The sequence below is a fragment of the Canis lupus genome, chromosome 29, assembly GCF_011100685.1.
Source record: "Canis lupus familiaris isolate Mischka breed German Shepherd chromosome 29, alternate assembly UU_Cfam_GSD_1.0, whole genome shotgun sequence".
Classification (NCBI taxonomy): Eukaryota; Metazoa; Chordata; class Mammalia; order Carnivora; family Canidae; genus Canis; species Canis lupus.
Genome location: NC_049250.1, coordinates 39,423,078 through 39,437,037, shown reverse-complemented (window position 1 = coordinate 39,437,037; position 13,960 = coordinate 39,423,078). Strand labels below are relative to the sequence as shown.

At 45.2% G+C, this 13,960-nt stretch overlaps 1 long non-coding RNA gene across 1 annotated transcript; it reads right to left on the bottom strand.

Annotated features, from left to right (window-relative positions):
* Nucleotides 1-6,942: 6,942 nt before the first annotated feature.
* On the bottom strand, nt 6,943-12,603 carry LOC119866690. Its single transcript, XR_005380925.1, has 3 exons — nt 12,247-12,603; nt 9,399-9,640; nt 6,943-7,123 (listed from the first exon to the last, which is right to left on the bottom strand). It is a non-coding gene; the product is annotated as an uncharacterized LOC119866690 (long non-coding RNA).
* Nucleotides 12,604-13,960: the final 1,357 nt, after the last annotated feature.

Sequence of the window (13,960 nt, the reverse complement as noted above, 5' to 3'; positions counted from 1 at the left end):
TGGGGGCGGGGCTGCGCGGCGCTAGGGACCCGCGAGCGGTGGGCGGGGCTTAGGCTCCCGCTGGGTCCCCCGGGGGCGGGGCTGCGCGGCGCTAGAGACCCGCGAGCGGTGGGCGGGGCTTAGGCTCCCGCTGGGGTCCGGGGGGCGCGGCTGCGTGCCCCGCAGGGAGCGGAATTGCCGGCGCCTCGCCCCAGCCGGGACTCTAAGGCGCGGCGGCCCCAGGTTCCTTTGCATTCGCTTGCAGATTTTAGACAGGGGGACTGGGAGCCTGCGTTCCCTCGTTTTCGGGACACCTTTCGGGTCCTCGCCAGGGGCAGCGGGAGGAAGTCGCGAGGAGGGCGCGCTCTCTGCAGAGCGGGGCGGGTGCTCGAGGGCTTGGGAATCTGTAGGGTCTCCTCCTCCCTAAAGGGTTGCAGCCTGCGCAAGCGGGAAGAGCGCTGGGGTCGGCAGTCAGGCCCACGGTCCAGGTCACTCCTGCTGCATGAGACGGGGTCAGTGAGGTGACGTCAGGCTTGGGGTGGCTCGGCCTCCTGTGCTTGAGCAGAAGACCTCCTGGGGCTCCTTCATTGCCTCCATCCACACTCCATCCACGAGCCCTTGGGAGCAGCGGCTTCTAAAAGCTTCCTTGGATATTTTCACTCATTTTATCTCCTTTCCCTTTATTACCTTTCACTAATTTTTATGTCAGTGAGGGTGACAAAACATGAGAGACACCTAACTCTGGGAAATGAACACGGGGTGGTGGAAGGGGAGGTGGGCGTGGGGGGGGGTTGGGGTGACTGGGTGATGGGCACTGAGGGGGGCACTTGGCAGAATGAGCACTGGGTGTTATGCTATATGTTGGCAAATTGAACTCCAATAAAAAATTAAAATAAAATAAAATAAAAGCTTCCTTGGAGATGACACCAGGTGGATCCTGGCCCGATCCCTGCCCCGTGCTGAAGCTTAGTTTGATTCATTAAGCATCTCTGCTTGCTGGCCAACAGCATTCACAGGGCGATATGAGCTGGATATAAAAACTGTCATGTTAATAGTGTTGCAGGGTTTTTACTTTTTATTAATCCTGCATTATTTGGTTTGTGTGTAATAAAGGAAGAAACTAAATAGACACAAAACAGTGCCAAGAACAGATGCTTCGTAATTGCCGGGTGTTCTCAGCTGCTCCTCCAGTCTCTAAATAAATTAGAGACGCGCATTTTTGTTCAGTGCCAGGCTGCCCACGAAACTCTTATAGCTGCTCTAAGTGGCCTTCAGCTCCGTTTACGCAGTCCACCGCCCTCACTTCCCCCTTTCTTGTTACTTCTTAAATGAGCATCCCATAATTTCCTAAGTATTCTTCATCGTCCTTTTCCCTATTAGTATATCATCCCTTTACCCACTTTTTTCTTGGTTCATAGAAACAGTAGAATGTGGTTTAGCCTAGTGGGCAAGAGCGAAAGTGAAGGCAGGCTGCCCGGGTTCCAGTCTCAGCTCTGCGGCTTTACTATGTGGTCTTGGGCAACCTCTCTCTCTGGCTCAGCCCTCTCCTATGTAAGACAGGAATAAAAATAGTGATAACTCACAGGGTTGTATTACCTAGGTCAATATAAATATATATTGTGCTAAAGAAACTACATAGCAGGTAGTAAGGTCTGTAGAAGTATTAAACTCCACGTTGAGAGTAGAGGTTACTTAAAAATAAAATCTTGGGGCAGCCCCGGTGGCCTAGCAGTTTAGCGCCGCCTGCAGCCTGGGGTGTGATCCTGGAGACCCGGGATTGAGTGCTACGTTGGGCTCCCTGCATGGAGCCTGCTTCTCCCTCTGTCTGTGTCTCTGCCCCTCTCTCTGTGTGTCTCTATGAATAAATAAGCACAATCTTTAAAAATAAATAAATAAATAAAATCTTTTAAAAAGGTGTTAGCTGTTATTAATCTTATTGACATGTGTCCACATAACTTGTGCCTGTTTTAGATTTAGGACTCCTAAAGGGTAGGAGATCCAGATCCTTAAGAGCCTTCAGTGCAATATGTTCTTCATTAGATACTAAGAAGTTATTAATAGACTGGAAAGTCCGAGAACCTTAGGATATCAGTTTAATATGTGTGAGGGGTGTCCTGCCTCTCAGCCCCTCCTTTGCAGACGTGGTGACCAGTTAACTGAAGCTAAGAGTAGATTTTTACAAGTTTCTGCCTGAGATCTCAGAAGTGAAGTTAATACCAGGCTTGTCTGTTGTCTCTAAACTTTCCCAAGGACTGTGATAGTAATGAGATTCCACGACGTACACATCCATATTCATGACCTCTTCGAGTTGTTGGCTTGGTTGCATATACTTTTATTCCACACCAACATTGCCACTGTTCAGAGCACTTTTAAAATGACCGTTTCAAACTGTCTTTGTCTGCACAGGAAACGCCCAACCTGTCTTATTATAACTAGCACCTTGGTTTTTATACCAAAATAGCATTGATTTCCCCCATCTTACTATTCTTAGTTCTAAATGACCTGACTATTTCTGAAAATAACACACATTCTCAAAAAACTAGACTTTGCCACCACTAAGTATAGTCACAAGAATTTGTCCTGACTATTGAAGGCAATGTCAAGGTATTTCTGGAATCAGGATAAAGGGTCCCCAATGTAATGCCATGAAATAAACCCATTTAGAGGGGCACGTTTTGTTTTCTCACTGCAAATTTGGAGGATTCGGCGATATGTGTCTTATAAATAAAGTCATGGTCTTGCAGATGCTTTAGTATCTCGACCTTGCCTCCTCTCTCCTGTGGCTCTCCTGTCTCTAGGTCTCCGTTTAGCCACTTTGTAGCCTTGCTTCAAAAGTGCTGCTTGTTTTTACGTGGTCATCTGGCCAGGCAAGGACAGGTCCTTGGGTGTGCTGCTCTGACCCCACAGACTGTTTTAGCTACCAGAACACCTGTTGACACTTGGACATTGGAAGGCACAGAAAAGAAGCTCCATGACAGCCCAGGACTGTTGTAAAGAAGGGCTGGCAAAGAGAGAAGAAGGGGTTTCAAAAATAGTATGGTACCCCAAACAGGGCTGTGCAAGAAGACCTACTTTGTCAACACCCATGCTTTCTGTGATACCAGTAATGCAAAGACAGGTTCTTTTTTTAAAAAGATTTTATTTATTTATTCATAAGAGACACACAGAGAGAGGCAGAGACACAGGCAGGGGGAAAAGCAGGCTCCCTGCAGGGAGCCCGACGTGGGACTCACAGGGCTCGATCACAGGACCCCGGGATCCCAGGACCCCGGGATCACAACTTGAGCCAAAGACAGACACTTAGCCAACTGAGCCACCCAGGCGTCCCTGCAAAGACAGTTCTTGAATGAGACCCTTGACAGTCATTTTGTTGCCCTAGAATAAACCTAGAGATGAGCAAGTGCTGAAGCAGACTGGCCTGTTGTTCTTAGGGATGGATGATCAAACCCTTGGGGGTATTGGAGGTTAGCTGTGACAGCATGGAGACGGTCCAGCAGAGTCTCTGTGATCCCAGCCAGGGAGTTTAAAATAGATCCACATGTGGGTCTGACATACTGTTGGTCCCCTGGCTGCTGACTTACCTTTGCCTTTGCCCAAATCAACAATTAGAAGAGAGGTGGAGCCCACCACACTCCTCTTTTAAGTCCTACTTCCCTCCAGATGTCCTCCCCCATTCCAGATCTTGAATAGGAAATCAGCAAGTATTTACCAAGTCCTTCAGCAATCGCATCTCTTTTATTACCATCTCAGAGCTGAGAGTTGCTTCTTTGAAATCACTTGGAGTTTTATGCAGTGAGATGGACAAATCACCTGTAAGAAAGACATAGAATGTGTATTGTAGCTCATAGCATGTGGACGAGGAGCTTTCACATTTATCTCATTTAATATTTTATTTTTTATTTTTTAAAAAGTGTAATGGCTTTTAAAGTCATCATTGAAAAAAATAATAAAATAAAGTCATCATTGTTTATTTTATTTTTTAGATTTTATTTATTTATTCATGAGAGATACACAAAGAGAGAGAAGCAGAGACACAGGCAGAGGGAGAAGCAGGCTCCATGCAGGGAGCCTGATGTGGGACTCGATCCTGGGTCTCCAGGATCACGCCCTGGGCTGAAGGCAGATGCTAAACCACTGAGCCACCGAGGGATCCCCTCATTTAATATTTTAAAAGGGACCTGCTGTCATCAGAATTCATTTGGCAACAGTATGTTTGAGAGAGAAAAATAAAGCTTCATTCTCAATTTGCAAAACTAGAGACAAAAGTCGCCTGATCAGTAGGCAGGAAATTTCTGTGCATTAATTTAATATGACAAAGAATATGAATATGGGGTTGCTTAGTTAGAGGTTCAGGGGCCTTAGTAAGAAGACTGCAGGTCTGGGGACCTGGATGGCATGTCTTTCAACAGTCCCTGTTAGCGGGGTGTCTTGGAACACTGAGGATGACATGCATGTGGGGGCTTGGTATTATCAAGGCATGAGACAATCCACCAAATTGATTGCTCATTCGGTGTGAGTCTATGGATGGGTTCCCAAGAACACAGAGGGTGAAAGGTGAAGGAAGGGCTGCAGGGGAACTAAGACTATACCACAGGTGCCGATTCGTGGTGCCTCTGAAGCGGGTCAGGCCAGTCTGCAGACTCCAGGAGAGGCCTCCGCTCCATACGATCAAAAATAGTAGCTGCTGACGTGCACACTTCTTGAAAGCTGTACGTCTTTGCTGACCTACCTGTACACCTTAACTACTAGAGTGTAAGCCTCCCAAAAGCAGGGACCAGGTCTCTCTTTTGCACAGATGTAAACCCACGGCGTGGCATACAGTGAGAACCAGCAGGTCGTGAGTGCCTTAGTTTACCCTAGTGTCTCCTTATGTCCTCATAACACTCACACGAGGAAGGTGTCATCATTATATCCATTTCACAAGAGAGGAAACTGAGTCTCAAGGAGGGTAACTGGCTCAGGGCTACATGGGTAGGAAGTAGCAGTGGAGCCATCTATCCCAGAGCCTGTGCTCTAAGATGCTCTAAGGACCACCACACACAATAGGTGCTCAATAATGAACGAATGACCTCACTTCAAATGAAAAAAAAAAAAAAAAGGTCACTTGCTGCACCCGATGAATGCATTGTGATAAAGAACTGAAGTTTTGCGGTTTCTTTGTGGATTTGAGGTCAGACTAGATACTTGCAGAATGGTCACCCAGGCTTGTCGTGTCTGTGACCAGCAGTGCATCCCGGACAGCTGAGTGTCTCACCTCCGAGTGACCACCCTGGTCAGAGCGCCGCGGGGTTTGCTCATGGTTTTTCAGGAGAACTGACTGTGGCTATAAAAGCGTATTTTCCTGAGAAGCCAGATATCAACATTTGTAGACGAATACCTAACCTAGTCGATTCATACCCTAGTAATAGACGTATAGGTAATTACAGGATACAAAGTGAACAGTTTAATCTGTCAAAAAGCTATCAGTTATGTTGAGTTGAAAATGTCACTTTTATTTTTTATTTTTTATTTATTTTTTATTTTTTTGTCACTTTTATTTTTAAGCAGTATCAACTGGAGGGAGAAGAAGGTCAAGGAGAGAAGACAGACAAAGTGGAAGGTTAGTAATCGCTATCGGATTATGTATTCAGTGTCTGCCAGGAACAATGGGCTCTGGATCACTAATCAGAATATTTAGGTAATTACTCAGGTACAATATCTGGGTTGGTATTTTATCCCTTAAGGCATCACGGCTTTAGGAAATAGGTGTAGGTTGGAGTCAGAGAGACCTGGGTTCAAATCCTAGCTCTGCTTCTTATCAGCTGGGTAATTTTTCAAAGTTTACCCGATGGCTTCGACATTTAGGAAGAGCTAAGGCACGTCGTAAAGATTAAGGATAACGTCAATGAAAATACCAAACGATGGCTGGCCAGTGGTACCAAGTGGCAGACCTTAAATGAGTTCTCTGTTGCTGCTCGAAGAAACGAGCACACATCCATGGTTAAGAGCGCACCTGTCTCATGTCTCACCGTTCTGGAGGCAGACGTGTGCCGTGGGATTCAGCTGCCGTCTACACGTCAGCAGGGTGCATCCCCTCTGCAGTCTGTAGGGAAGAGACTGCTTTCTCCCCTTGCCCGGTAGGCCGAAGCTGCCTGTGTCACCAGGCCGATGGCCCCTTGTTCCGGCCTCCGGATGAGCAGCGGTGGCATCTTCAGATCCCTAACTCTGCTCTCCTGCACTGCCCTCCTTGCTGGGGGAAGCTTGCAATTGCCCCGGGCCAGTGTGATAATCCAGGAAGGTCTCTTTTTTATTTTATTTTATTTTATTTTATTTTATTTTATTTTATTTTATTTATTTATTATTTTAAATCAGCTGATGAGCAACCGTAATTCCATCTATCACCTGAGTTGCCCCTGGGGATTCTGATGTGGACACCTTGAAAGGAGGGCATTGTCCTGCCCACCACTGTGCTTTCCTCCCCTTAACATTTGTTCATTCGTTCCTACACTTATTAAAGAAAAATATGATGGCTGAAAGTATCTTTTACCCTCCAAAAATCTGTTTAGGTAGAGAGCTTAGATCTAAAAAAAAAATGTAATGGTGCACCTTATGGGTTAAATATCTAACTTCGGCTCAGGTCATGATGTCAGAGTCCTGGGGTGGAACCCTGTGTCAGGCTGTGCTCCCAGTGGGGAGTTCGTTGTCCCTCTCCCTCTGTCCGTCCCTCCTCTCATGCTCTCTCTCTCTCTCTCTCTCTCCCAAATAAATAAAATCTTTAAAAAAATAAATTAAAACTGTACTGATAATCATATGTAGTTGACAGTTTTATTAAAAATCTCATTAGAAAATTAACTGGAAGACAATCTGCAACAGGCCCTGGGATGAGCCATCGATTTCCTGCTGCAGACTTTAGGAGGAAAGATCACATAGGTGTAGGAGACCCAGGGAAGAATCTCTGGAAACTTTGATTGTCTCTAAGACTGAATGTAATAGGGTGCCCCCTACCCTCCCCAAAGGACACACGTGGTCTTAGTCTACTTTAAGACGAGAACAATGGAGGTGATAGTCTCCTTCCATTCTGCCTTGGTGGCTCCTTACCAAACTTTGGAGGATGCAAAAAAATCTTCAGTGGAGCCATCGGAGGGCAGCCAACAGGGCGAAGAGCCTAGAACCGGAACATATGAAGAGTTTAGGGACATGCGTGGTGTGACCTTCAGGTGCTTAAGTGATAGTCACAGGAAAAGAAAGGTAGATTGAGCTTTCAAAATCCTAGGTTTGAAAACGCCAGAACACACGTGCGTCAGATTTAAACTCTGTATTAGAACTTTATGTGATTATAGTTTTCTGAAAATGGAATGAGCTGCCCCTTGAGGTAATGAGTTTCCTGTTCCCCAAGGTATCTGAATAGAATCCAGACAAAAGTGTGAAAGAAGGAGTTCCCAAAGCCCTTTGTCCCTGTCTCAAACATTGTGCTTACAGTGGAATCATTTCCACTCCAGTCTTCCTGCATGAACTGTTACCTCTTTCTAGGCTGAACCCATCATATTGATTTTCACTTGGTGTGGAAGGTACCCACTGAATATCGGGTGGGGAATGGGTGTGGCCTGGATGACATTGAGGTTGGACAGGGCAGCCTTTGGAGTGTCTCCGACTCTGAGACTCTCAGTTCTCTGAGCTAGGATTTGAACTAGGTTAAATCAGTAGAATGAGAATCCAGAAAGGAGATGCTGGTGGTACATCCTAGGTTTCACAGTAGGGAAAGGCCTAGAGAGGGGATGGAGCACGTCTGAGTGGAGGTGCTGTATTGGGTGAAGAAGAAGCGTTAGAGTTGGGGCAGAAAGTTGGGTGCTGTTTTCCCGTAGTCTGACACATGCCTAAATCGTTCTGAAAGAAAAGTACTGTGACGATCTATGACTGGATGGGGGTGGCTGGGGGCGTAGCATGGACTGAAGTATGTCCCTCCCCAATTCGTATGTTGGATGAAGATGGGGCCCTCATGATAGGATTCATGCTCTTATACAAAGAGACACCAGGAAGCTGGCTTCCCCACCCCCATCCCGTGCAAAGACACATAGAGAAAGAAGGGTGCTGTCTACAAACCAGGAGGGCACCCTCACCAGGGAAAAGAATCAGCCTAAGCCAAGCTATGGCCTAAATATGGGAGTAAAAAGTTACAACTCTGAGCTAGACATTGGCAGCAGGAATATAAAGGAGGGGACAACTGGGGGCACCTGGGGGGCTCAGTCGGTTATGTGTGTGCCTTTGGCTCAGGCCATGACCCCGGGGTCCTGGGATCCAGTCCTGCATCAGGTTCCCTGCTCAGTGGGGAGTCTGCTTCTCCCTCAGCCTCCACTCTCTGCTCATACTCTCTCTCTTTCAAATAAATAAATAAATAAATAAATAAATAAATAAATAAATAAAATCTCTAAAAAAAAAAAAAAAAGGGAGGGACAGGTGGGAAGAGACATAACTGAAAACACCAGGACTCGGTGGTAAGGTGAATAAGAAAGGGAGGAAAGGAAAGGAAAGGTATCAAAGAGGCTTTGTGCACGGGTGACCTGGAGGATGGACATTTATGCCCATTGAGTTTGTTTCTTATTCAGATGGAAGGAATTTAGGAAAATATTCAGAATATTCAAGATTTCCCAACTCTTTCTGTGAAGCTCGTGGCTGAACGTGGGCTGTTCTTAATATCTGTGAGGATGAAACGTCGAGTGTCAGTCTGGGAGGGGCAGACGTCTCAGAGACGAGCTGGGGTACGGGCAAGACTTGGCCCCGAGTGGTGGCTGTGATAGCAGGTGCTGCGTGGGGCAGCCCGTCGGGAGCCGGTACAAGCACAGACACTCGAGACCAATCACCCCGTGTCATTAAATGGCCTGTGAACGTGAAGGTCTTTCAGCTCGTCCTCCACATGGTGTCTGCTTTGGGGTCACGCCCAAGGAAAATTCTCATCCGTGTTAATACTAAGGATAATTATATGTTTCTTAAGTAATTGTGTTTTCTTTTAAAAATTTTTGGACTCAGAATTGAATAAATACCCGACTGTCTTGTGTGTGTGTGTGACAGGGTGAGGGAGCAGGTTGGAGGAAGTACTCAATGTTTCGGAGCCAGGATCATGGTCCAGTTATATACTATATGTGTCATAAATTACTTTTTTTAGCTTCTCTTCCATTTCTTTTTATATCCCTACCCTTGTTTTTCTATCCTCCTTCCTCTTTTAATTTATGCTGCCTCGTATTTTATGCATTCTTTCTAGAACAAAGGAGAATAAGTCTAAACATATTTTTATATATATATTAGTCCCCATTTTATACATAAGGAAGCAGATGCTCAATTAATGTATCTAACTGACCCAAGATTCCAGCGGGCATATTAGTATTGTTAGGTAGCAAATCACCCTCGAAATGAGCAGTTGAACACATGAGCATTTATTTTCTCACTTGGTGTCTGCGAGTCAGGAATCTGGGAGCAGCTTAGCTGAGTGGTTGCAGCTCAGAGTCCGATGAGGGTGCAGCTGAGCTGTCGGCTGTGTTGCAGTCATCTGAAGGCTTGACTGGGGTGGGACAATCTGCTTCCAGCTCCTGCCCATGGCTCTTAGCAGAACATTTCCATTTCTTGCTTCATGGGCCCCTCTGTAGGGCTGTTCACAACATAGGGCCTTGCTTTCCCAAAAGCCAGTGATCTGAGGGAGACATTGAGGTAAAGTTGCAATATATTTTATAATCTAACCTAAGAAATGATGTACGATCACGTCCTTACATTCTGTTGGTTACACAAGCAAACCCTGGTAAAGCCTGGGAGGGAATTCCACAAGACGATGAATGCCAGGGTCGGGGATCACTGGGGCCATCTTGAAAGCTGCCAACTGCCCTGAGTCAATAATGTAGCTGAGGCCCCATGATGCCACTTTTACCAAAGCACTGGATTCATGCACAAGTGTGGGCCCCAGAGCCGTTTCCATTCCTTGCATCTTGACCTCTAAGTGAATGAGCAGCAGCAAGCAGTGCTAGTCTGGGTTCCCATCCCCTGATGCTGCTTCCCATTGCCAATGCTGCCACAATTTCATCCATAAAGCATTGTATGGCCTCGAAGTTCTATTTATTTAATCACTGCTAAAGCTAAACCCAAATCTGGGTCTTAAGATAACCCTAAATGATTTAACCTTTGCGTACCACTAAGAAGTTCCACTAACAATAGCTAACGTAACACTATTCATGCCTACATTCTCTGACTTCGGTTATGCAAAAAACAATTAATTATGACTTTTCTTTTCACTTTTTATGTTCTTTGCTTTGTGGGAGGTGTATGTGTAATGAGGATAAAAGTTTCTGGTGATTCCACCCCTCTTGCTAATGTAATGAGAAAATCCATAAAGATATTTCTACAGAACATATTTTTACTGCATTGTTGAACTGTAGCCAAATTTTGTCAGGGAACGAAATTAGGACACGTTGTTTTCCTGGATTCAGGGAACTGCTGGCTCAGTGTTTAGCATTCAGACCACAGATCCGTGACTTACCAATAAACCACCTGGATAAGTGAACACAAAGGATTTCATTTGCTGCTGGCTATGACCCTGCCTTTGGACGACTCTTACTCTATTCCGCATCTGGAAATTCCATTTTCATTTGAAGTATGCATAAATCGATGTCAGTATCAACCTTTAAACACAACCCCAAACCAATTTATCAGCCAAGATTATTTTTCAGGACAATGGTGTTGATGAATTATTTCAGCTTCAATTTAAGTTCGTAAGCCATCGCTCTGCGCTAATGGTATTCGAGAGTTCTTGAAAGTTTCTTTCCCTCTGGGATCGACCTTCAAGGCCTGGTGTGGATGTGCCAGTTTACAAATAAGGTCATTAATTTTGTCTAGGGGGAGAACTTCCTCTTCTCATCTGACTAACTGTACAAATGATTTAGATAAATTCTCCTATAATGCTTACCGGGTTCTCAGCTTTGTGCTACGATCTGTGAATGGATTAAAGGGTAAGGCACATCCTTGTGCCTTTAAGAGACCCATGGTCTAGCTGCTGGATAAACATTAACAGGAATAATCATGAAACCATGTGATATAGCAGCAGTATTCACAAAATGCTTGAAGAGAAGGGAGAAGGAGTTTAGTTCTGGCTGGTGGAGGAAGGAGATAGCAGGAAAGACTCTTCCTAGATCAGTGGTGCCCAGGTGGTGGCCCCAGGGCCAGGGCTAGTCTCTATTAGAAGTTTGACGATTTGTGGCAGAGTGAGAAAAACAAAACGAGGCCGTCATATTTTAAAATGCAAATAAATGAAATTGCATAAGCTAACTTTATGATTTTTAAAAATTCTCCAGCCTACAATGATGGGTTTATGTGTTTGTTTTCTGTTATATGGCCCTTTATGTAGTCATGATGATAATATCTATTATGATTTGTTTTCTTTAATTGCAAAATGAAACTTGGCTGCCCTCATGTCAATCTGCATTTTCACCCCTTCATTCATTTCTTGGCCCCGGCTATCCAAAAGGTTAGGAGCCCTTAATATGGACAGAGTTTGGGACAGAAGTACACTTTTGGAGCTGGAGTTGGAAGAGAAACACAGTCCTGCATGAAGGAATTCCTGCTATTTGCCTGCAAGTGGTTTAACCACATCTGCGTCAGGGGTAAATTAATTTATGAGAAAGAAAAAAATATGCATGCTTGCTTTTTTGAGACTGATTTTGAATGTTTTTCTTGTATGTGTCTGGGGGCGTGTGGGAGGAAGATGGAAAACCTGTGTCCGCAGTGCTACAGAATTTGAACTTACAGCTTTGGAAAGCTGCCGTTACCAATGTGAATACAGGTTTTAGAAGGATTTTTACCCCCATGAAGTCTTCTGAAGTTTAAATCAAGTGAATCTTGATGATTATAAACCTACTTTTTTCTGGGCGTTCTGTTAAAAAAGCAGAACTTTTGTATATATGAGCCTTGATCCCCCTAACTGTTTGCAAGGAGGCCGGAGAAAGAGCAGGCCATGGGCCCTGTCGGAGCGGGTCAGCAGCAACCGGACCTTTCAGGCAGCCACGCCGAAGGCCAAGGCCAGCTGTGCCCACTGCCACTCGCTCATCTCACCTCTGGTAGCAAGGCGTTTCATCTCTTTGCAAATAGATGCCTCTGAAGAATTGAGCTGTTGCCATAATTTTAAGGAATATGTCATCTTTGAAGAGAGATTCAAAGAGAATGACAAAAATGATAAAAAGGACTGAATAATTTCACAGAGATGTTTAAGAAAGGGATAGGGACTCCCCTGTCTGAACTTGGACAAGAGCTTACCTGCCCCGAGTGCCTCCCAGCAAAAGCACTTTAAGACACGATCAAAGATTTCCTTGAAAACTTGCCAGACAACACTTGTACACACCAAGCTCTCGTCGTACTATGCACTTGGAAGCAATCCCTGTGGATAGTAGGGTTAGGGCGTGCTGAGGTCAGACAAGCTCGTTGCTCCATCCTCCTCCTCCTGGCAGGTCACAACATTGCTAAACCTCAGTTTCCTCCTCTTCACGAGGGAAATAATAGTTTTTGCTCCAGAGGGTTGTTGAAAACAGAAGCAATAACATGCAACAACCACAAACTACCACTCTTCCTATTTTTGTTGCTGCTATTTCCTTCTGAAAGGAGACCCTCTCTCCTCCCCACTCTCGTCCGTACTGGGCACTGTCGATCATCTTTGATTGTGGAAGGTCCTGATTCAAGCTGATTCTTTCAGCTTCCTTCAAACTAGAGCATCTGCATATGAACAAAAGAAAAATACTCTAATGTCCATAGGGCAGGTCATTTATTTTGGTTAACTTTCATGTATTTAAGCAAAGTAATCAAGCATTTATATCACAGTACTTCTGGACAAAATCATGTAGAGAAAAGAATGTCATATATTTAATGTCAAATATTTAATAGAAAACTATATCTTCTATTAACCATCCTCCAACTTTTCTCTCTCCATGACCTGTAGCAAATCAGCAATGGAAATACTAGAAGGAGGTAAACATACCGGTGATGATGGAATAATGCAATATTATGTGTCCTTCCTGGTTCCTGCTTTGAAAAAAAGACAGGGGTGGGGATGCAGAAGGGAGACAAAGAGATATGTGGTCTCAAGGGAGTGGAATCATGACCTAATCTGATGCTCAGAGGAGTGTCTGCCCGCCTGAGATGACTGGCTGAGCTGTTGGGAGGATGAGATAGAGAAGCTAAGAAGCCTGTCTTCACTCAGATACGCCTGAGAAAATTTTGTAATTAAATCAAAAGGGGGGCAGGGATCATGAAATCATATCTCTTGATTAGAAAGGTTGAAGAGTGGTGCCTGGGTGGCACCATTGGTTAGGGGCCTGACTTAGTTCTGGCTCAGGTTGGGATCTCGGGGTCATGGGCTCGAGCCCGGAGTCAAGCTCCATGCTCAGCTCAGAGTCTGCTTAGGATTCTCTCTTCCTCTCCCTCTGCCCTTCCCCACCTCACATAAACAAATAAATCTTTTTGAAAAATGTTGAATTGACCTAACCTTAAAGAGCATGACTTTTCCGTCATTAGTCCAATCGATAGTTAACGGTCACCCCAAGGGTACCAGACACTGCTCTGGACACTGGAGATCTCCGTGTTCTCATGGAACTTGCAGTCTAGTGGGGAAAACCGTATAGAAAGAACACAGCAGTTCCGCAGAACGGACCCGCCTGTGGCACAGGAGCACCCTGAGGGTGGGCCTGGCAGCATGAGTACCGTGCTCACCAAGTTTCATATCCACTCAGAAACTTGGGTGTGTGTTTTTATGTTGTTATGCTAATTACCAAAACACCGACTTCGAGCTCAAGCGGTGAGAATTTTTGACCTCTCAAAAATGGTTGGCATGGCTTTGCACACAGATCTATTTTTGTTCTGCTTTCTCGGGTTTACACCCTTTGTGGTAGCCAACTAGGAAAATGCTGCCCAGCCACAAGCGTCATAGAATATGCTCTATGTTACCCACGATACGCACATGCCGAGAAGCAAAACTTTG